At 43.6% G+C, this 25,441-nt stretch overlaps 1 protein-coding gene across 3 annotated transcripts in view; it reads left to right on the top strand.

Annotated features, from left to right (window-relative positions):
• The first annotated feature begins 5,506 nt into the window (after positions 1-5,506).
• Positions 5,507-25,441, top strand: part of col6a4a (collagen, type VI, alpha 4a) — a 142,628-nt gene continuing 122,693 nt past the window's right edge. For all 3 annotated transcript variants that reach the window (XM_084336025.1, XM_084336026.1, XM_084336027.1), the window contains exons 1-2: positions 5,507-5,615; positions 11,910-11,943. The gene's annotated coding sequence lies outside the window, so the exon portion shown is untranslated. The remainder of the gene's footprint in view (positions 5,616-11,909; positions 11,944-25,441) is intronic.

Genomic DNA, 25,441 nt, shown 5'->3' on the forward strand with positions numbered 1-25,441 from the left:
CCGGGTAGCCGCTGTCGGAGCCGAGGAACAGAGTGCGCGCCACACCTTGGTGTGCGCGTCGGAACAGTGGCGGTGGCGAGGGTGTCGTCCACCGGGTAGCCGCTGTCGGAGCCGAGGAACAGAGTGCGCGCCACACCTTGGTGTGCGCGTCGGAACAGTGGCGGTGGCGAGGGTGTCGTCCACCGGGTAGCCGCTGTCGGAGCCGAGGAACAGAGTGCGCGCCACACCTTGGTGTGCGCGTCGGAACCGAGAGACGCCTCGGGGTGCGTCTGCGAGGAGGAGTGTGCCAAGCACGAGGATCCTTGGAAGATGCGCGTTGCGCGCTGGAGACTGGAGAGCGTGCCAAGCCCTTGAAGATGCGCGTTGCGCGCTGGAGACTGGAGAGCGTGCCAAGCCCTTGAAGATGCGCGTTGCGCGCTGGAGACTGGAGAGCGTGCCAAGCCCTTGAAGATGCGCGTTGCGCGCTGGTGACTGGAGAGCGTGCCAAGCCCTTGCAGATGCGCGTTGCGCGCTGGTGACTGGAGAGCGTGCCAAGCCCGAGGGTCCGGAAGATGCGCGTTGGTCTAGATGTGCGTCAGGACGAACAGCTGCGCTGGGGTCTGCAGTGGAACGCTGGGGTGCCTCCCGTGGAAGTTACAGGGAGCGCAGAACAGTCTCCTCCACAGGCTACGGCGACAGCAGACGAAGGCTTGAGCGCATCTGGCGCGCTGGTCTGGATGTGCGTCAGGACGAACAGCTGCGCTGGGGTCTGCAGTGGAACGCTGGGGTGCCTCCCGTGGAAGTTACAGGGAGCGCAGAACAGTCTCCTCCACAGGCTACGGCGACAGCAGACGAAGGCTTGAGCGCATCTGGCGCGCTGGTCTGGAGTGGAACACTGGAATACCTCCCGTAGAGGATTAGAGAGCGCAGTACAATGTCTCCCTCCAGGCAAACGGCGACAGGTGGCCAAAGCTTGCACCTCGTCTCACGCCGGAGATAAACAGCATAGGCAGACAGAGGATCTCCCGAAAGAGTCTAGATGTTTAGAGAATATGACTCGGCAAGTATACAACACGACCCCACGCCGAAACGAGGGGAAGAGCCCTCGTATTTAAAGCCCACAGGGGAACTAATTAGCCTGCCACCACAGGTGCGAGAGGTAATTGATAATAGTCCAGGTGTGGCCACTGAGAGTAAACGAGAGTAAAGAACGAGAGGGTGGGGGCTAGAGAGAGTGAGTGAGAAGGGAATTTCTAACAGTAGGCTTAAAGAAAACAGAGAAAAGGTGGTGAGCAGCGGGCAAAACCTCACAATATGTTTATTATGAAATGACAATTGCATGTTGACACGCCCACTGCGCGAAGCCTCCTAAATAACTTTTTTCAGTTTGCACATATCTATTATCTATGACTAATTCTATCTATTTTTAGGGGCAAATGGGATTGAAATAGTCGCGCTGTGGTTACATGACGTCATTGCTATTTTAGAGCTGCTCTACCGGTTACACGGTATAGTCAAAATCCATACCGTAGAGCAAATTCATACCGTCTATACCGTATACCGTTTATACCGTCCACCCCTAACTCGTTGTATCGCTAGGGTATTCAGTAGGGAAACATGCAACACGCTTCTACGTTTACTGTTATAGGATAACCCGTAATATACTCAAGTTCAATACGGGGCTCTGTCCAGACACGACCGAACCGATCCAAGTCCAATGTCGAAGAGGCTGGTTCCTCGCACTTCCGTCTACTTCCTTCTCCGTCTCTCTTATACGCTCTCTGCCTGCCACCGCGCCCCCTGCTGGTACCGCCTACTAGCTCCACAGGGAAAACTGAGTGGAGAATAGGATCCAGGTTATTGCTCATAATCCATATTTCAGCCGGTAGAACAAGGAGGAGCCCTCAAAAAAGGGCAAAAAAAAAAAAAAAAAAAAGAGAACAAGGAGGAGCCTGCGTCATTGTTCGAGGGAATATTAACAGAGACTAATTAGTAGGTCTTTGTGCATCAGGGGAGATGAAAAGGCAAGTCAGCACTTCTGAATAATAGCCCTATTTTCAGGGTGCTACATTGAGTTAATCTTCTATTCATTCATGTTAACTACTGAGTTAGTCTTATATTCATTCATGTTATAACTACTGAGTTAGTCTTCTATTCATTCATGCTATAACTACTGAGTTAGTCTTCTATTCATTCATGCTATAACTACTGAGTTAGTCTTCTATTCATTAATGCTAACTACTGAGTTAGTCTTCTATTCATTAATGCTAACTACTGAGTTAGTCTTCTATTCATTCATGTTAACTACTGAGTTAGTCTTATATGCATTCATGCTATAACTACTGAGTTAGTCTTCTATTCATTCATGTTAACTACTGAGTCAGTCTTCTATTCATTCATGGTAACTACTGAGTTAATCACACGTTAATAAACACGTTTTGCAATTATGCCACAACAATGTGGAACGCCCTACCCACAGCCGTAAAATAATGTGAATCCCTACCCACCTTCAAAACCGCTCTAAAAAAGCACCTACGGGAGGCTGCCATTCGAAACTGGCCCCTGTAAACAGACAGAGACAGTACTGTATATTTTTATATCTTGTATGTCATAAATGTCTGGATGTAACAGTACTGTATGTCTTGTATGTCATAAATGTTATGAATTGAAAATGGGGGACCCTGATGTAAACAAGACGAAAGTCTTTCTCTGGTATTGAGCCGTACTGTATTGTACCCATTCTGCAATCTGTTCATACAATTTTCAATCAATCAATCAATCAATCAATCAATCAATCAATCAATCAATCAATCAATCAATCAATCCTTTATACATTCATGTTAACTACTGAGTTAGTCTTCATTCATGGTAACTACTGAGTTAGTCTTCTATTCATTCATGGTAACTACTGAGTTAGTCTTCTATTCATTTCAAACTAACTGCTGTTGCTGTTGGTAACGTAAAACCAAAATCACTTCCTGTCTGCCAGATGATTTCCCCAGGAAACCAGTGTTTAGAACAGCCAAGAACAGAAAATGTAAAAGCATCCACAAACTGGGTATAGAATCACTACTGTGTTATATCAATTAGTGATAGAAAGTGGCTAAATAAACATTTATGAAAATATTCAAGATTGTTACCTTAAGTATGGCACTAACACTTTCAGGGTTAAGGGTTCCATTCCCGGTGTAGCTCAATGGGTAGAGCATGCAGTGGTGCGTTGGTGATTTCATACCTGGTTGCACTGTGTTTTAATGACGCCACGTACACGCCCGCGCATAAATGTTCCCTCGCGTGCGCACAGAATAAAGACAATGCCTAATTGCCTCTAGGAATGGAATGTAACACATTTCATTCACAAGTTTTGTGTGAATGTATCTGAGGACGTATTTGAACACACCTGACGACCTGAGCTATTGTTATGCAAAGTAGCTAGGTGGGTACTTGGCGAGTTGGCGCATCAGTCGAGTGCATCTATTATTGTGTGCACGCGCACGCACATCCGTGCATATGCGTGCACGTGCTTCTGCTCACAGACCCAGTTGCACGGCGCGTCGGCGTGCAACCCCGTCCCATGACCAACACACCCCTGAGAGCATGGCACTAACACTTTCAGGGTTAAGGGCAGTGGTGCAGTGGTCATGGGACGGGGTTGCAGTGCACGCCGTTCCATCTGCTTTTTTAGCAGGAGCACGTGCACACACATGCACGGACGTGCACACGCGTGCACACAAGAATGTCCACCTAGAGGAAATTAGGCATCGTATTTATTCGCAAGGGAACATTTATGCGCATGCGTGGGAGCACATCATTAAAACACAGTGCAAACCCTTATGAAATCACCACTGGTTAAGGCAGTGTTTCTCAAAGTGGGGGGCGCGCCCCCCAGGGGGGGCGCAGAGGCATGACTTTTTTTTATTACAGAAAATTATCACTAAAGTGCTATCTGTTGCAGCTGTACTGTTCTCCATGAAAATACCAATTCAAAATCTGAAAATCATTATTTAATAAAACACAGAAAAGGATCACCAAGTTACTCTGGATAAAAAAAAACTTTACAGACAACATTGAGACAAAGCTTCGTGACACATCTCCATCCAAACTCTTGGAAGAACTCTTTGAAATCTCATCTGATACCACCTGGAGAGCTAGTTTCAGAGTGTGGTGCTGAGTACCAAGTATCTCATCTCATGGCCCACCAAGTGTGAAGCTGGCTTTTCATCCATGAGTCTTGACAGCTCTGAAAACAAAATATAGGGCCAATTTGAAAGGTCACGATATTGGTGTTATTTCAATAAATTTAAACATGGCCCATTTCATGACTATTTTGTTGGGGCGAGGGGGGGGGGGGGGGGGGGGGGGGCAAAATATTTTGGTCCGCCAAAGGGGGGCCTGACAGAAAAAGTTTGAGAAACACTGGGTTAAGGGTTCCATTCCCGGTGTAGCTCAATGGGTAGAGCATGATACTAACACTGCCACTACTATGATTACTAATTTGTATATTTTGTACCCGCCAAGGCCGCCATCGCCTGTACATATTGCTGTTGCACTTTACTGCTACATTTGCACGCTGGTTGGATGCCAAACCTCTTTTCGTTGTATACTGTCTGTACTTGTACACAGGGGTGTAGCTCCAGATTCTGGGCCCCATGAAAGATTGTATTTGTAGGCCCCCAGTGAATGCGAGCGCGCATAAGCGCACAAGCGGAATTTTTGTTGGCAATTTTTTTATTGATGAAAACGCATAATATGGTTTTTACCTATACATCGGATCAGCAGTTCAGCACCTGCACTGTTGGTGGGTGAGCCTAGTAAAGGATGTCGCATTGCGTTCATCTTCAATGAATGGACCAATGCAATAGTCTACCAAAGCCCCCCCTCTCTCTATATATATCTCACACACACACACACACACTTCAGAAACAAACATAGTATCAATGAGAGCATCAATAATACACCTGAGTGATGTCTAGTAAACCCCCCCCCCCCCCAGTGCTGGGCCCTTGGAATCATCCTAAACTACCCCCCCCCCCCCCCCCCCCCCAGCTACGCCCCTTGTATGATGACAATACATTTTAATCTAATATAATCTTGAATCTAATGAACACATGTGAAATGTTACGCACATTTTTATGTCATTACAGATGCGTTGTCTGTTTGCATCGGGGTTGGTCAAACACACGCACACGTACGCAGACACACACACACACGCACGCACGCACACACGCACACACACACACACACACACACACACACACACACACACACACACGCACAGTAACTTCCCCGGTAACTCCTCCGCCGGCCAAAGATATCAGCTGTCTCGAATACCTTGGTATTCCAGCCTCCAGGGGAGCTTCAGTAGTGGTGGGGGCGGCCGGGTGAGGATGACTAATGTCTGTCTGCGCACAAGGCTGGGGAAGGTTGTGTAGGGGGGGGGGGGGTTCGCCGTGGATGCATGCCAGGACCAGGACAATAGCAGATTGGACTCCTCCGTTCCCGTGCTGTCAATGAGGAGGGAGGGAGGACTGCTGTTGGGAGGAGTGGCTGTGATCCTCGACAGAACAAGCTTGGACGTCCCATACATGGACTGGGATTCGTGATTTAGCGCGCAAGAGGAACGCACCAGCCAGGCCGTAAGTAGAACACACTGCATGCACTCTGGTCTGCATAACGTCTGTGCATGCATGGTATGATGTAGCGTGACGACTTGGAAGCAAATGTAGATATTTGCTCTAAAATCTGAAACTGACTATCCAGCATTTGATAAATGTCACACGTAAGTTTTGATAAATGCTATAGTTTGCATGGCACTAAAACTCACGTTTTAATTTTAGGCTACTGTCTGAAGAAGTTGATGGACTATCTTCACGGTATACTGAATACGTTATCATTGGCTATCTTTACGTCTCTGATATGATTGGCTATCTTTAGGGTACTTTATAATAACTCTTTAGGGTTATTATTGACGACATTTAGCGTACTGAAAACGTTATTATTGGCTTGTTATTATTATCTTTTTTTTATTTGTGCTCATGGATGCACTTTTTAGAGGATGCTGCTGCATGGGTGTATTTTCTTTTTCTGTAAATAAAGTCTTCAGTGCCTGACCACTGTCCACTATAGGAGAAATAACTAGGATGGGGACAGCACACTGACCAGTGGGTCCTATAGAAGAAATAACTAGGATGGGGACAGCACACTGACCAGTGGGTCCTATTATAGGAGAAATAACTAGGATGGGGACAGTACACTGACCAGTGGGTCCTACAGGAGAAATAACTAGGATGGGGACAGTACACTGACCAGTGGGTCCTACAGGAGAAATAACTAGGATGGGGACAGTACACTGACCAGTGGGTCCTACAGGAGAAATAACTAGGATGGGGACAGTACACTGACCAGTGGGTCCTATTATAGGAGAAATAACTAGGATGGGCACAGCACACTGACTGCTATACTATGGCTCTGTGCGCGACCGATTACTTAAAGAGAATGTTCTCACACTGAAGGTTATCTACTGCTATGAGTGCCATGGAATGTCTGTATGGAGACAGAGAACATCTTATTTGCCTTTTTCTTGGGGTGAGTTGAGGAAAAGTAGTATTTTTTCTTCTTCTTTCTAGATGCACCTGGACCCTGTTGAATATTTTCTGCCGTAATTTATTTAGACTGCTCATCATACCTGTCATGCTCTGCACTCTGTTCAGTCCAGCGGGATGCGGAGTGGGGGGGGGGGGGGTGGCGGGGTGGAACACTCTGGATGTGGCCGATAGCCTGTGGCAGCAAAGAAATGCCTCAAACAATGTGCAGTTGCGCCCTACTGTCAAGTTTAGACGAGACTAAAGTTAGGCCACAGCCAACTGCACCAGCTCACTGTACAACCAGGGGGTCGGGAATGTTACTTATAATTAAAATGTATTTGTTACAGATCCTACCCAGTAGGCCTAATTAGTAACACAATAGATTGAATTAGGCCCTGACACAGTGACATACGATTGATTACAATTAGGGATGTCCGATATTAAAATGTGATATCGGAAAATATCGGTATCGGTTTTAAATTTTTTTATTTAATTTTTTACATTTCATTTATTTACACAGGCAAGCAAGTAAGAACAAATTCTGATTTTATTTATTGTCAAAAGTATGCATAATGTTGTGTTAATTCCACAACAAGAGATATGTAATGTTAATTACCTGAAATTATTAAATTATTTGGGAGGGGGGGACCCTTGCATATATCGGTATCGGTTGATATCGGTATCGGAAATTAAGAGTTGGACAATATCTGTATATCGGTATCGGTAAAAAAAACAATATCGAGCATCCCTAATTACAATTGAAAGTGTACATCTATGATTAGAATTTTGAAAAACGTAAACATTCTAATGATGACGTCACAACGGCTACTGACCATTTAACCCTTTCACTGCCACACTACAGACGGTTAACCCTTTCACTGCCACACGACAAAGGGTTAACCCTTTCACTACCACACTACAGACAACCGTCTGTAGTGTGGTAGTGAAAGGGTTAACTTTCTGTAGTGTGGTAGTGAAAGGGTTAACCATCTGTAGTGTGGTAGTGAAAGGGTTAACCTTCTGTAGTGTGGTAGTGAAAGGGTTAACCTTCTGTATTCTCGCAGTGAAAGGGTTAACCATTTGATAGTGTGGTAGTGAAAGGGTTAACCTTCTGTAGTGTGGTAGTGAACGGGTTAACCCTTTGTCGTGTGGTAGTGAAAGGGACAAAGATAGGAGGGCAGCACGGTCCGTTTGGAGCAGGAAGCGGCCCTCCCTCCCTGGATGTGCTTCTTGCAGCTTCGTGTCCAAAAACGTGCCCGTTCAGAGAGTTTGCTCATGCACAACCCGTGATAGTAAAGCTGATTGTTATAGCGCCACCATCTGGCCAAATGGCACCACATTCCACACCGCACTCCCTTGGAATCCTCAGCATTAAACCTGGCAAGTGTGAAGTCAATCGGATGAACGGTTCTGCAGATTATGTCTAATGTGTTTGTTGTTGTAGCGCCACCATCTGGCCAAATGGCACCACATTCCCACACCGCACTCCCCTCAGGAATACACTCACCGAGTGTGAAGTCGATTGGATAAATGGTTCTCCAGATATGCGCCACAGACACACATGCACGAAGACAGATTCCTTCCTTTATAGTTAGATGGGGTGTAGGCTGGTAAAGATATGCCTCCTAAAATGTCTAAATGGAAGTACAGGCTACAGGCTTTCCGGTTTCGACAAAACAATTATAGAAACGTGTGAAGTGCACAATATTTCCTCGTTTAAGCCACTGCAACGGCTTTGCCTGAAGAATTTACTACATGACCGGGACGTTCTAGCTTGTTTGCCGAAGTTCGGTCCGTTCGGAGGCAGCTTCCAGGGGAAGTACATACACCAGAAATTCTACCCCACAGACACTTTCGGCAGTAGTTCTTTACCAGGCTTTATCTCACGGAGATAAAACTGGGAATGAGGTTAGATGGGGGGGTACTGTAGAAACACTGGAAAGGGTTATTTACTCTGGGATTTCTTGGCCTCTTGATTGATTGATTGAAAACTTTATTAACAGATTGCAGAATGGGTACAATACAGTACGGCTCAATACAAACAACTAGGGGTGGGACGATACATCGATCCAGATCGATACATCGATGTAATTATCAACGATCGAATCGGATCGATGCAATGTAATAAGATCGATTCATATCGATACTCTTATTTTGAAAATCCTGTGGCGAGTCTCATATCCGCCCAAGAACAACAGCAGTAGCTCCGTGTGTGTAGACGTTACAGCATAGCATTCTCCCTTTCTGTGTGTGTGCGCGTGTCTTTGGAAAGACCAGATGAGGTCAGAGGAGTTTGATGTTTAAATGTTATTTAAACATAAACAATATAATACATAATAAATGTAGGCCTATACATGATCATGCAACATCAACAAATTGTTGTAGGAACGGTTTGGGAGAGGAAGGTAGGGAGGGGTTTTAGGTTGAGTTTTGAGTTCCAAAAAATTGAGCTTAAAGTTTAAAGCTCAATATATCAAAACGTGGCACTTTACAGTGAACAGGAGGTCTATTTGTATTAAAAACAATAGATTGATTTTCCTTTAAATGTCTGGAAGAGCTCAAAAATACAAATGTCAAATGATATTTTCGTTACCTTTTTTTAGTTGATCTAAATGTTACCGATTGTGTTAAATGGGCATATGATATCATCTCATATCGATTGCAGGCACCTGAATCTAATCTAATCGTATTGTATCGTGAGAGACTTTGTGATATCGGCAAATATCGTATCGTTGTCCAAAGAATCGATATCGTATCGTATCATGATGAAACTGGTGATTCCCACCCCTACAAACAACTGCTAAGGGGATGCAGACCAGAGAAAGACTTTCGTCTTGTTTACATCAGGGTTCTCCATCTTCAGTGTAGCTTTCTGAATTGGAGGGTAACATTGACAAGTTATTCCCATGTACAGATCATAGTATTATTATTATTATTATTTATTATTATTATTATTATTATTATTATTATTATTATTATTATTATTATTATTATTATTATTATTATTATTATTATTATTATTATTATTATTATTATTATTATTATTATTATTATTATTATTATATCATCATCATCATCATCATTGCATCTTTAATCTCACCATCAGAATACATTTCAAACATGCTTCTGTAAATGGTATCCAAGTAGCTAGAAGTACAACAACAGATAATTATCATTAAATAACAACCATTGTCAATGAGCCTCTCTCTCTCTCTCTCTCTCTCTCTCTCTCTCTCTCTCTCTCTCTCTCTCTCTCTCTCTCTCTCTCTCTCTCTCTCTCTCCCCCTCCCTCTCTCTCTCTCCCCCTCCCTCTCTCTCTCCCTTTTTTGCACATTGATCGGACGTTGTGTGCAAAATGCTCTCCAATAAATATAACCCTGATCAGCCAGATGGGGGCGCTATAATTAAAGGTGTTTTACTTTGAAAGGACATAACTCCTACTCCGTGAGTCCGATTAACATGAAACCTGGGCCCTGTTTCTTGTACCTGGATAACTGAGTTAGCCCGATAACTTTAGCTGGATAACTGGGTTAGCCCGACTTTCCGATTTCATGTACCTGGATTTTCCAAATCACCATGACAACATATCCAAAAGTTTGAGCCTGGTCGAAAGCAGAGTTCAAGTTCAAGTTAGCCTGAACTATCGCCACGCCCCCGCAAAGAAGTGACAGCCCGTTTCCTGAAACTATTCCCACAGTCTACGATCTGCATTATACCATTCTGAATTACGTTTTTGTGCTCCATTCTTCCAGAGGGGGCTTTTGAAATGTAAAATAGACCCAAAATGCTGATATTAAATTCACTTTGTCCTAAATAATGCACGTTATATATACCGTGGCGACGGTGGCGCTCGCTCGTGCGATGTACACATGATGTGGTTATTTTAATTGTAACTGGGATTAAGATGTCTGATGAGATGCGCTGTTTGACGGATTTGAGAAATTGAATGAGCCGTTGACGTCACATTAATGAATGAGGATAAAGAGATAAACTTCATTCAAAACAAAGGATATTCTAAACACGGGTCTCTCGTTCATTAATGTATAAAGAATGAATTTATCCCATCTGGCCCAGTGGCCCAGCGGTAGTGCTCAAGCCTCCCAATCCACCGACCGGGGTTCAAATCCCTGTGTTTCCAATATGATTTTTTTGAATATAATATTAATGATTATACGCCAAAGTAGCCTGGTTTTAAGTTAAAATATTATAAATCTACATGCATTGAGGATGTCATTCTTTATATAGCTCTCAACGTGCACCAAATTGAATTATTCCTATATTGCAAAAAGAAGGAAAAGACTAGGCGGGTCTTGAACCCCGGTCGTCCGTGTGAAAGTCAAAAGAAGAACCCGTTACACCACAGAGAAGATAAGTAAAAGATTGACTATACATCAATCAATGGGTAAGAGAGCCGTATCGTAATTCTGTATAACAGTTAACTAATAATTTTCGCTAGCAAGATCTCATTTGATTATTCAATCCAGCAGGCAAGTTTAAAGAAATATAATCTGATTGATTGAGGTAATGAGGGACTTAGAATTAGCCTATAGATAACGCATTTAACTTGTCGGCGAGGCGATTGAGCCTATTGCAATCTGTCAATAAAGTCTTAAATCAATTAATCAATCAATGCCGTTGAGAATCAGGGTCTCTGCCATCGATACGTGCTGGCTTTCCACCTAAAACGGGAGCGCGCATCTAGCCTGACTTGAGACTGACTCTCAAGTCTGGCTTGAGTTAACGAGACTGAATCCTCCTTTGTGAAACAGGAAAATCCCGGCTTTGAACATCGGGTTAACTGAAGCTGGATAATGGACATGTTGATCGACTTAGTTGAACCACGTACATGAAACAGGGCCCTGGTGCAGACATATTGTTGTTTTTGTCATGCTGCCCGTGCCCGGGCTAAACTGCACACAAAGCGATCTCTTTAGGGTCCCCGTGTGACTTGAAAGCTATGATAAACCACGATTTACATCTTAAGGAAGGGCAGAATAACCAGCCTATTCCTAATTCTCCTACGATCAGAAACCTGTCCTTTTTGGGGTGCCCAAGTGGCGAACCATGTAACGCGCTGCGTCGCGAAGCGGCCGACCCGGGTTCGATTCCCGGACCCGGCGTCCTTTGCCGAATGTCTTCCCCCCGCTCTGTCTCCCGTTCTTCCTCTCTCTCTCTCTACCGGACTGCTCGGTAGTAAAAACAATAAAAAAAATCGACCAAAAACATAAAAAAAATAAAAAATAAAATAAACCTTTCCTTTAGTCATGACTAGGGGCGGGTGTTGCTGGTGTTCTGCATACACAGTGACAGCGTACATCACTTAATGGTTTCTTACTTTCTTTTCAGTGGCACGAATGACTGACTACTTGGATCCCATCAGGTAGGAATATTCTGTGTTTCGTAGTAGCCTAAAATAAGATAAGATACAACATTCCTTTATTGATCCCCTTGGGGGAAATTCAGACATCATAGCAGCACAGGGGAGGGGGGAGGGGAGGTACAGGTAGGGTAATAGAAGAAAGACATAAATATAGGCAATATAATTAATTCTGAATATACAAATAGGAGTAAAAGCAAACAGTATATACAAGGTGCAGATGAGGTTCTGTACCCTGACTGGCATAATATATGTTATGGCCTGTGCAGGTCTTGTTGGCCTGAGTCAGACACACTTAGTGGTCAGGGGTCTGACGTTCCTATTTGGTTCCTACTTATAATTCAACTGTCAAGAGTCAAGAGAGAGAGAGAGTCAAGAGTTTTTAATTGTCACGGCATACAAGTATACAATGAAATGCGGGTGGTCTTGCCCTCAACGATGTGCAATACAGTGTTACAACATATAATAGAATCCAATAAAAAACAACATTGTGCAATAAACAGGTAACAGGTAACATGGTGTGACATCTCGGTATCTGTACATAGTTATTTACAGAGCATATAGGACATGCTAGGTAGCTTTGGTAGTGCAATACACTGTTCCTGTTATTCTAATTTAAAGTGGCCTTTCCTTTTGGCCATAAGTGTGCGGCATGAGTGTGTGCCCGCTCATGTTAAAGTGTTAAGTGGCTGCTAGTGTGTGAGCGTGCACAGCGTGCGTGTCGTGTGTGTGTTCATGTGTGCTTGTGTGTGGATAGTTCAGTGTTCTGTGGCACTCAATGTTCATTGTTCAGGGCTCTGATGGCCTGGGGGAAGAAGCTGAGCCTAAGCCGCTCTGTCCTAGTAGCTGGGGTTCGCAGGCGTCTGCCTGACCTCAGCAGCTGGAACAGGCTGTTATAAAGAGAACAGCGATTATTGGTGCCGTGTTGGAGCAGAGACAGCAGTGTCAGATCTTTTGTCTCGGGGGATAGTCTACTCAAGCGCGCCTGTGTCTACATTTCCTCCTGGCTCTTGGCTCTGACGTGAAAGCCAAGAGGAGTGTGTGTGTGTGAGGGAGCTACACGATCAACGTCTGTACAATCAGGGTTTCGGTTGTCGCTGGACCCGTGAGGGGCTTGATGATCCGCAACCACGGAAGTCACCCGTGAAACTCTGTATAAACTCATAACAGTGTTTTATGACACAAGGTGGTTGTCATTAACCCTTGTCTGGTGTTCATGTCTGCGGGACCCGTTTTCAATGGTTACTACTATTAGTAGTGATACAATGAATTCTTTTTTTTGTCTCATTCTCATTGTGGCAAATTTTATGTGAAGAACATATAAAAGAACGCATTTTCATTGAGCGCACACTGTGCACCTTGTACACATTATATTACATACATGGTTTTCCACGGGACCCCAAAGTGTGGAGAATATAGGTGAAAACAAGTACATAATAATTATGGTCAACATTGACTGAAGGTACACAGGTTGACCACTTCATCACCGCATGCCTCCACCTTGTTTCATTTATATCTTTCAAGATAAACATGATTTATTACATTCATGTCTTGATTATAATGGATTTCTTTTTTTCATACATCATATTTTACTATAAAAACACACACTTTTATTGATTATTAATGTGATCTAGCAGAGGTAAATGCCAAATATTAACCATATATGCTGTCTAGATTGTTTGTAATTGAGAGGTTAGTATCTTTACATGAATTGTCATGGCTTTATTGTTTTAAAATCCTAATAATGTTGTGGGTCCACCAGACCAGTGAACATTGGGTGAGTAACAAAAACACCAACACCACACAAGGGTTAAAGAGACTAGCCCTGTCCAGTGAGGTTGCCCAATTTAACGGTGTGTGTGTGTGTGTGTCTGCGTGTGTGTGTGTGTGTGTGTGTGCGCGCGCGTGTGTGTGTGTGCTCATGCGTGTGTGTGTGCATGTGCGTGTGTGTGTGTGCGTGCGTGCGTGTGTGTGTGTGTGTGTGTGCGTGCATACGTGCATACGTGCGTGTGTGTGTGTGGCAGCGGTCTGGCCGGTGCCATAAGTGGGTGGTAGACCAATGAACATAAGAATTTCACAGTTTTTACGTGGCTTTGGCAAAGCACAGCGAGAGGTTTCATTGGAGTGGTGTCTTGGATTCCTCCCAGATTCAGTCAGTCAGAATTCAAAGAGTGAGTTGCTTTGGTCTTTCAATTTACAAACACATTTATTAGTGATATATATAGATTTGGACTTTTCAGTGCATGTGCACATGTATTCATTCGCTCATTCAATCGTTACTTAATCTCGAGGGATCATCGAGAGCGAGCTCTCGTTTACAACGACATTGAGAAGCACAGCACGTAATAAATACAAAAAACTGTGTAGAAACAGAAAGTCAACCAATTAAACAGTTAACATAATTTAAAAACAACTGCAGACTGTGGTGAAGTGGTTTGCTATTAAAGATTTAAACTGACCAATAGATACTAATGAAGCGAGTTTTAAAGTGCATTGCAAAACGTTCCATGTGTCAGGGGCACAGAAGCTAAAAGCAGATTTTCCTAATTCAGTACAAACTCTGGGAACCTTAAGCATAAATCAATCACCAGATAAGGTCCAGATCTCCAATCCAGCAATGAGGTGATGTAGGGAGATCACCAATAAGGGCTTCATGCCAGAGACTAGAGGACCACCCAACCTTAGCATATAGGATACAATGATGGAACCATAACTGCCACCGGTGATAAACACAAGGGCAGAATGATATACAGAGTGTAGAGGCTTTAGAGTGGAAGCAGCAGCATGTCTATGAACTACATCTCCATAATATAAAACAGAAAAACAGCTTCAACGTCCCTCCTTCTGCTAAACATAGGAAAACGGTCAATGGCAAACATTGGCCACTCTGGGCAACCGTATAGTCACCACCACCACCACCACCACCACCACCACTCACAAGATGTTGGAGGTTTTCTCCTCGACACCTATAGAGGTGTGAGACGCTTTGTCACAGTGACACATGGCTTCTATTGCATCATGATGTTACTATTAAACACTTTTGTTACAATTGACTGATTGTTGTGTAATTACCCACTAGACAGTAACATATTATTGTACTATACAGTGTGATTATGAGTTATTACATAGAAACGACTTATTCTGCACAAGGCATTAGGGAGGCATTATTGCTATATTCAAACCTTTATTTATTTTTGAAAAGACAATCGAGGTCACTCTCATTTTCAATGTCGTCGAGACTTTACAGACATTTCAATGCATACATTTTTACAATATAATAATAATATGAATAATATCTATATAGCACTTTTTACACATGGAACGTAGTCCAGAGTGTCCCACAGCAAATAGTATAAAATGAACATAGGCATACAATCAGCACACAATTGACAGAATAAAAAACAATGCATAAATTGCAGACATAAGAATAGGTATAAAAGACAATAAAAGTAGTGCAACGTAAACGTTCAGACATTAGAATAGGCATAAAATAAGTACAATAGTACAATGTTGCTCGAAGGCATGTGAACCCCCCCGGAACAGCCAGTCCCCCAAACACCCCACACATCAATCCCTACCACATCCCCATTCAAGACACCCCCCCCCCCCGCGATAAAGCACGTCATGACCGAAGGAAAACACAAACAGCCCGTGCGCCACTCACACCGACATGCACGGTGACGGGAATGCCACGCCTGCGGGCCGCCCCATCTCCCCCGGTCCCGGCGCCCCCGCCACCGCAAGGAAAACCAGCTAATCCCACACCCCCACCCCCAAACTCCACAGAGGAATGAAGTTATTAAAGTAAAGAAATATAGAAGTTAAAGGTGCTATAGATATTAGATAACATTCAGCCACTATATGTCGCACTAGAGCACCAGTATGTAATTTATCCAGTGCACCTCCACTACAGAAGGTTAACCCTTTCACTACCACACTACAGAAGGTTAACCCTTTCACTACCACACTACAGAAAGTTAACCTTTCACTACCACACTACAGAAGGTTAACCCTTTCACTACCACACTACAGAAGGTTAACCCTTTCACTACCACACTACAGAAAGTTAACCTTTCACTACCACACTACAGAAGGTTAACCCTTTCACTACCACACTACAGAAGGTTAACCCTTTCACTACCACACTACAGAATGTTAACCCTTTCACTACCACACTACAGAAAGTTAACCTTTCACTACCACACTACAGAAGGTTAACCCTTTCACTACCACACTACAGAAGGTTAACCTTTCACTACCACACTACAGAAGGTTAACCTTTCACTACCACACTACAGAAGGTTAACCCTTTCACTACCACACTACAGAAGGTTAACCTTTCATTACCACACTACAGAAGGTTAACCATTTCACTATCACACTACAGAAGGTTAAACTTTCACTACCACACTACAGAAGGTTAACCCTTTCACTACCACACTACAGAAGGTTAACCTTTCTCACTACCACACTACAGAAGGTTAACCCTTTCACTACCACACTACAGAAGGTTAACCTTTCACTACCACACTACATAAGGTTAACCCTTTCACTCCCACACTACAGAAGGTTAACCTTTCAATACCACACTACAGAAGGTTAACCTTTCACTACTGTCTTACACTACAGAAGGTTAACCCTTTCACTACCACACTACAGAAGGTTAACCTTCTATAGTGTAGTAGTGAAAGGGTTAATACTTAAAAAGGCCATACATCCCCCCCCATTTCTGATGGAAACCAGCTTTGGATGTCAGTCACTTGTTTTGTTTTTATTCATTGAAACTCTATTGCCCCCCTAATCCCACAGACATTGAATCATAAGCGTGACACAGCATTGAGGACGAGCGTGGCTTAGCAACAGAATTTAGAATGCTTCATGTTCCCCCTTGACTTCCATGGCGTGCTCACTATGTCTGCTTCCAATATCTCAACAAGACCAGGCAAGCCTGGATAAACAGCACCCAGATACATCCAGCAGCATGCATGTTTTAACAATGGGCCAGTCAGTCAACCATCCAGCCAGTCAACCATCCAGCCAGTCAGCCAGCCAGCCAATCAACCATCCAGCCAGTCAACCATCCAGTCAGTCAACCATCCAGCCAGTCAGCCAACCAGCCAGCCAGTCAACCATCCAGCCAGTCAGCCAACCAGCCAGCCAATCAACCATCCAGCCAGTCAGTCAACCATCCATCCAGCCAGTCAGTCAACCATCCAGCCAATCAACCATCCAGACAGTCAGTCAACCATCCAGCCAATCAACCATCCAGACAGTCAGCCAGTCAGTCAGCCAGCCAGCCAATCAACCATCCAGCCAGTCAGCCAGTCAGTCAGCCAGCCAGCCAATCAACCATCCAGCCAGTCAGTCAACCATCCAGACAGTCAGTCAGCCAGCCAGCCAGCCAATCAACCATCCAGCCAGTCAGCCTGCCAGCCAATCAACCATCCATTTTCTAACTTAAAGGAAGTTAAGAGGGGTTTTAATGGTGTGTGTGGTGCAGTAGCATGACCCACGTGTGTAAGAGGGGTTTTAATGGTGTGCGTGTGTGCGTGTGGGTGTGCGTGTGCGTGCGTGCGTGTGTGTGTGTGGTACAGTAGGATGACCGGTGGTGCAGTGGTGATTTTATCTCTGGTTGCACTATGTTTTAATGACGTCACGTGCATGCGCATAAATGTTCCCTCGCGAATAAAGACGATGCCTAATTGCCTCTAGGAATGGAATGCAACACATTTCATTCACAGGTCTTGTGTGAATGGTCCAACTGTAGTATTTGAACACACCTGACGACCTGAGCTATTGTTATGCAACGTAGCCAGGTGGGTATTTGGCGCAGAGTCGAGTGGAACGCATTCTTGTGTGCACGCACGTGCACATCCGCGCATGTGCATGCGCGTGCTCCTGCATGCTCCTGCTCAAAGACCTGGTGGAATGGCGTGCAACCCCGTCCCATGAGCAAGGCATCACTGAGGATGACCCACGTGTGTAAGAGGGGTTTTAATGGTTAATGTGGTGCAGTAGCATGACCCACGTGTGTAAGAGGGGTTTTAATGGTTAATGTGGTGCAGTAGCATGACCCACGTGTCTAAGAGGGGTTTTAATGGTTAATGTGGTGCAGTAGCATGACCCACGTGTGTAAGAGGGGTTTTAATGGTTAATGTGGTGCAGTAGCATGACCCACGTGTGTAAGAGGGGTTTTAATGGTTAATGTGGTGCAGTAGCATGACCCACGTGTGTAAGAGGGGTTTTAATGGTTAATGTGGTGCAGTAGCATGACCCACGTGTGTAAGAGGGGTTTTAATGGTTAAGGTGGTGCAGTAGCATGACCCATGTGTCTAAGAGGGGTTTTAATGGTTAATGTGGTGCAGTAGCATGACCCACGTGTGTAAGAGGGGTTTTAATGGTTAAGGTGGTGCAGTAGCATGACCCATGTGTCTAAGAGGGGTTTTAATGGTTAATGTGGTGCAGTAGCATGACCCAGCATGCTACTGGTCGCTCCATCTCTGCTGTGTTTAATTGCTCCACTCATCCGACTGCATCTTTTGCGGAAATTGATAATGGGGAATTTCCTGTTGATATATGTCAACCAATCAGCACACGGCAAAATAATGGCCTCAAAGGGATAGTTCAGATCTTTTAAACCCTCGCTCTATTTCCTACTTACCTTACCTTAACCCTAACCCTTACCAATGATGTCGACGACTGGTGGATTCTACTTGTTTTTTTTCAAGTGACTTTGCCTCATCGGCTCTGTTGAGTTGAATCAACATTGAAATATCAAGTTTACATCTCTGTTTAGTTGATTCAACAAAAAAGCAAATGTAGCCAAAAAATGGAATAGAATATACAGTAAATAAATACAGTAAAAATATACTGAAGTCTACAGTAGGTGTAGTATTGCACAGTGCTGTTTCGAACTAAGTCCAGGAAGATGGTAACTGCCACTCTGTGCTCAGTGATGCAGTGAGGCACAGTGATGCATGGTATAGTCTGATGGCTGTTGGAATGAAGGACTTCCTGTGCTGTTCAGTGCTGCATTTGGGTAGTGTGAGCCTAGCACTGAAAGAAAGAGCCGTTATCGACTTTTGTCATCCGGCCAGCCAAGTGTGGGTTTCGAGCCATATGTTGAAACAACAAATCCCTCGGTTTACATTCACTAAAGCTCAAACATCTGCATGCCTTTCAAACAAGGCCAACCTCTACAGTAAATCACAAGCGGAGAAACCCAAACATATAGAGTTCATCTGTAGGAGCGAGCGCACGAGGCGCCGGCGTCCAGGGCAGCTGTGTCCGTGACAATGACTCGGACTCGGTGGTCTTTCTTTAGGGGTGTTTGACAGAGGGAGTCACAGCCCCCAGCTGCGGCGAACAGTTCAAAAGGGTTGCGTTCTCCCAACCTCTTTAAAGGCAAGGTCCCACTGCAGAACCTACACATGTTTGTGTTTAAGAAGCCAAGGATGGCATTCCACTGGAGGGGTTGCAGACGTTCCATGTGAAGGTTGTTAGATGCAGCCCGAGAACGTGAGCGCTTGATAAAGTAAGTTTCAGTTGATGAAGAATCTGCTTCCTTGATCATAATCCACTGCGCTTTATCTTTACATGGTATATAACGCTAATGTGATTCATAGCTGTGTCACAAGCATGACTGGGGGGAGTAACGTACCATATGTTACAGTACTGAAATAATCTGAACTCAGTCACTAGATTGCAGACACTTAAAGAATTGGTGTTTTATAACGGGAGACTCTGATATGACGGCATGCGTCTTGAAGTCATGCCTGGTTTCTAAAATTGGAATGAACTGTCTTTTGTTTAACCTTTTAAACCACATGTGTATCTTGGAGGTAAAGGGATTTAAAACGCAAATAAAAGTAATCTCACTGCATTACTGAAGCCCCTTTCGTACAGGCACCCGGGACAATGCTCTGACATTGCCAATGCACTGACATATGTTCACACATATGGAAATACTGCATTGAGCAATACTGCATACTTTATTGAGCAATAGCTGCTATTTAACAAATTATGATAATAATCGTTTCATACAGACTAAAACACTGTGAGAAGCACACATTAAATATAAATGTACGACCTTGCTGCAGTCTCACTCTCGCGACCTCGCTCAAATCTTTTACATTTAATCCACAACCCATTGATTGATTGATTGAAAATTGTATTAACAGATTGCAGAATGGGTACAATACAGTACGGCCCAATACACAACATTTTTAAGGGGATGCAGACCAGAGAAAGACTTTCGTCTTGTTTACATCAGGGTAAACAAATCAATTCATAATGACATTTATGACATACACAACATACAGATATATATCATGACATTTATGACATACATGACATACATGTCTGAGGTGTTCTTATGTTCTCTGTCTGTCCGTCTGCCTGGTTCCCTGTTTCTTTGTCCTGTCCATTATTCTTATTTATTTGTATTCCTTTTTACCCGGGCTGCACCCCGGACCGATGTAAAAATTGGCTGACGAGCGCATTATAAATGCAAATATCATATCATATCATACAGATATACAAATATACAGTACTTTTACCAGAGATCCTAACAGAAACTATACTATACAGAGGGGGAGGAAACTGTACATTAGGAGGGGGTTGGGTGGGTGGGTGGGATTTTGGACATACGTTTTCATTTATCTAACAGCGGGAAAAGGTCATCCGTACGCAACATTATTGTAGCAGACAACACAGAATTTTGGCACTGGGAGGGTAAACTCTGCAGGGAATAATTAGAATGTTTGCGTTCGGACAAACGGACCCTCTGACTAATGTGTGTTTAAGACCAGGAGTACAAGTGCATGTCCAAAAGGGACTTGAGTTTGAGAGGACTATTAGGTTATTAAGTATAACTTTTTCTATTATTACTGTATTACTATTAGATTATTTAATTGATATTCTTTTTTAAAGCGTGTTTGGTGATCTGTAACAGATTGCATTTTGAAAGTAACTCGCCCGAAAAATTTAATATTATTTTTTTAATTTTAATTTTTTTATTATCATGTAATCTTTCGCGGGCCGGTCAGAATCATCCCGCGGGCCGTATCCGTGTCCATTCTCATTGTGAATTGAGACCATAAACCGTCCCTTCAAAATGGCTTAAAGAAAAAAAAAATCATCAATACGTTCTCATTTTATAGCGCCGTGAATATAAGCGTTATACCGGATTAGGTCTAGTATATTTCCTGGAAGCCGAGTTAAAGGGCTAATAGCTAATAACGTTAAATCCAATGGCATTTCGGTTATAGATACGCTCCAGTTAAAACTCAAACTGCATATGATCGGCACGATCCTCACGCATGTATGCATGAAAAGGGGGGGGGGGGGGTGGGGGACGTCGTTTCTGATTATTGATTACCAATAAACGCGTTAGCCTCATTAGCCTCATAGGCCGAACGCCTGGTTGAGTATGATAACAATTCCCGATTGGGCTGTACTTTACGTGAAAAAGATCTTACCGTGGTCCGGTGGGATCCCCCCGAGCATTTCCCCGTTATCGATCGCCATCTGGTAGATATGTCCATTGGCTGATGATAAATCCCCTTATTGCATGGTGAAATCTGCGATGCAATACGTAATCCAAGCTACATGCTGCACATCTAGAATCCTGCTAACTGAAATCTCCATTGAAAGTAAAAAAAAAGACTGATCCGTTCAGCCACAGGGCACTATTATCGCCATTATCGCGATAGCGCCCCTAAGAGGATCTGTCGAATTCAAAGAGTAGGGTAAATCTGCAGTGCCGCTCGGCGACCTTGAATAGGTTATTAAAATGGAATAAAAGCAATAACAACTTGCCACAGATTTATCCGTGCTTCTGTCCACAACGGGTGGAATCGAAACACGGAGATCTCCGTTGTTCGTCCCCATTGTGTTAAGAATCATACACATAAGCAAATAAACAAACAAATGCTAGGGCTGTCCCCGACTAAGGATTTGCCGTTAGTCGACTATTGGTCAAAAAAAAAGAAAAAAAATAGTATAATATATATATATATATATATTTTTTTTTTTATCATTCCATTTGGGCTGTGGGGGGTGCTTAGCGTTAGCTACGCTTCTAGGCCTCTTTTCTTTTGGAAAGAATGATACAAAATAAACATTTAAATAAATTATAATTTAATTTCTTTTTTCGACTAAGAGGTTGGCTAGTCGACCACGGCTCCTTTCGACCGATTAGTCGACTAATCGACGAATAGGGGTCAGCCCTAACAAACACATTAGGGGGGGTGAAAGCATGTGTGTGTGTGTGTGTGTGTGTGTGTGTGTGTGTGTGTGTGTGTGTGTGTGTGTGTGTGTGTGTGTGTGTGTGTGTGTGTGTGTGTGTGTGTGTGTGTGTGTGTGTGTGTGTGTGTGTGCGTGCATGTGCATGCAAACAGATGCATGTGTCTAGGTGCGAGTATGAATGAGTGCTTGTATGTTGTGCAGGGCCGGACTGGGGAAATAATTCATACCGGGAGATATAGCGCGAAATATAGCCCCAATCAGGCCACTTTTTAAGCGGGAGGTCTGGGGGTCCCCCACCCGGAATTTTTTTGTTACAAAGACTTAATTTCCTGCATTCTGGTGAATTTTAGTGCATGTGAATCACAAACTAATGAGCCAACAATTGCTTAGTACAATGTACTGTTATGAACCTCAAATAAAACTGTTGTGGCACTAGCAATGCTACTCTCTCCACCTTCAAAAAGAAAAACGCAAGAGCACAACATATTTTTCTATTTACTATTATAATACAGTTAACCACTCTCTCCACCTATTCAAACAGAGCAAGAGCACAATACCATATTCACTTTACTGATTTACTGAGACCTTTCATTACAATACTATAATAACAGTAGCCACTGCCAGAATAGTGACACTGGCCCCTACAAATGGCCTAACCCAGTTGTACAGTAAATGACCAAGTATGGCTTTGTCAGTATTCCAATGTACAGTGTACAGTGTACAAAAAGCATCAATTGTCAAATAATATTGATCACATTAACTAGACTAGATGTTTTTGAGGAAATTAGAAAGGGAACAACAACTTAACCCTTGTGTCTGATCAGATTCTTATTTTTTGATAACTTTGCAGTGATTATGTTTGTAGCCAATGTGGCAAAGGTGTGTAATCTTTGAATTATCTTGGAATTATTTTGACTTTCTCTTTCATAAATTGTTTATTCAACTTCAGCCTCAATCATAACCACCACATATTGTTTTTTGTAATGTCAGATTTAACAACTCCTTTCAGAAAAGTGGGAGTGTGCCATCTGCCATTCCATTCGCCGCCTCCGCTGTCAATCAGTTGTATCGCCTAGTCCCGCCTCCACCAATCACAAGCGGCAGCACGGCTCCATTGTGTGTGTGTGATCCGCGTGAGGGAAAGAGAGTCAGATAGTTCTCCAACTCTGTCGCAGACAGTGAAATCCTGGTTGTTCCCCACCCACCTAGGTTATATAACTATCGCGCTGCGCCGCCGCCACAACTAGAAACAATGGCCTGGCAAAAGAAAATAAAAAATATATATATATATATTTTTTTTTATATAATTTTTTTTTTATCTGTGCAGGCCAGGCCACCGGGAAAACTCCCGGTGCTCCCGATGGCCAGTCCGGGCCTGATGTTGTGTGTGAGGGTGTATGCAAGTGTGAAACTGGGGTATCAGCAAGAGCAGGAGGGATCTACTAAGAGCGTGTTGAGTATATTCTTGAAGGCAGTCAGTGAAGTAAGAGCTGTAAGTTTAAGGGTGTCTTGAAAAGCGTTCCAGTCATAAGCTGCTGCAAAGTGAAAGGAGTTTCGGCCGAAGGTGGTCTTGGATCTTGGGATGTTGTTTAGTTTGATGAGTTCGCCTGATCTTGTGCCGTAACTAAGTGCTATGAGAAAGGTGGAGCAGGGAGGAAAGATAAGGTGGGGTCTTGCCCAGGATTGTCTTGTAAATGGAGTGGAAACAATGTTGGAGTCGGCGGGTGTGGAGGGAGGGCCAGTCAACCCGTTTGTAAAAGTCACAGTGATGTGTATTAAAGGGCGCATTGGTGGCAAAGCGGATGGCAGAATGGTGAAGAGTGTCCAGTTTGTGTAGAGCCGTCTATGTCTATGACATAACATACATTAAGTATCCTTTTTTCCTGTGGTCGATAAGTACTTTATTTTCTGTGGAAATGTAGTGGAGTGGGTCCACTAAATTAAAATACTTGTCACTATATTGACATGTTGCCTTGTTTTAAAGAGAGGATTAAGATGATAGTCTGCACGTGTGTACTTTTATTAGCAGCGTAGGATGTGGTGTTGGATCACAGCGAGAGAGAGCACTGGTGGAAGCGTTTGACACCAGACACTGGAAGGACCCACATGTGCTCTCAAGATGTGGAGACCTTGACTGATTAAGACCGCCTCCCCGCTCGGCCACCGCCGCTCCTAATTGCTTTGTTGATAAATCCGTGGAGTGCCTCAGGGCGCAACTCTGCCTCTCAGGTTGGTCCCCGAAGCGAAAGAGAGAGAGAAGGTCTGGAGAGAGAGAGAGAGAGAGAGAGAGAATACACAGCTGTGTCCTTCACATTTTTATTGGGCGTTTTTTTTTGTTTATTTTTTTCAACAGAGAGAGGTTACGATGTTTGATAAAGTCGTTAATGTTTTCCCACCAGCTGATTAGTTGGATCTCAGAACAGACAAGAAAAGAAAAAGAAACACATTTAAGGGTGTAATAAAAAGAAAGCAACCTGGATAATGACAGAGAAACACACTGCATGACTAAGATAGAAATATGTGTTACAAACAGAACTAACAAGGCATAGACTGGTACTCTATTATATGAACAGGGTTCCCCGCAGGGTCTTAAAAAGTCTTAAAAATGTCTTAAATATTATTTTGATAGGTCTTACAAAAAACAGATTTTGGACATTACTTCTATGTTTGCGATAACTTCTTCGCGTTTAAATGTGTTTGGGGGGAAATGTCTGGGCTGTGAAGTACTGTAAGCAGTACGGTAATAGTATAGTCCCGCCCCCAATAGTTTATGGTATTTCTTATTTCATAGTAATTTTCCATCATACGTTTTTGCCACTATGGTATATTGGGGGTGCCTGGGTCATTCCTCTAATATGATCCCTTTTGTGGGCGGAACTATTCATGCGCAAGGTTTTCAGCTTGGCTCCCGATTGAATAGAATTCAAATTGGTCTTAAAAATGTCTTAAGAAATCTTAAATTGAAGTTGTCTCACTCTCTTGTCAGGGTCCTACGCCTTCTTCAGTGTGAAACCCATTACCGCTCGCTCATCCTAATGACTTCTCATCCCCGCTAATTTTGCGGACTTACTTTAATAAACCAGGCGTCCTCAAAGTGCTGCCCGTGGGCCAATGGCAGCCCATTGGAAACGTTTCCTTCCGCCCCTTGGATGAGTTGTTAAGGTGTAAATGCATGCGTTATATATCGGGTCCGGGTTCCAATATTGTTTTAAAACAAATGACAATCTCAGGGGGCTCATACAGAACCAAACAT

Source organism: Notolepis coatsorum, assembly GCF_963971535.1.
Source record: "Notolepis coatsorum genome assembly, chromosome: 19".
Taxonomy (NCBI): domain Eukaryota; kingdom Metazoa; phylum Chordata; class Actinopteri; order Aulopiformes; family Paralepididae; genus Notolepis; species Notolepis coatsorum.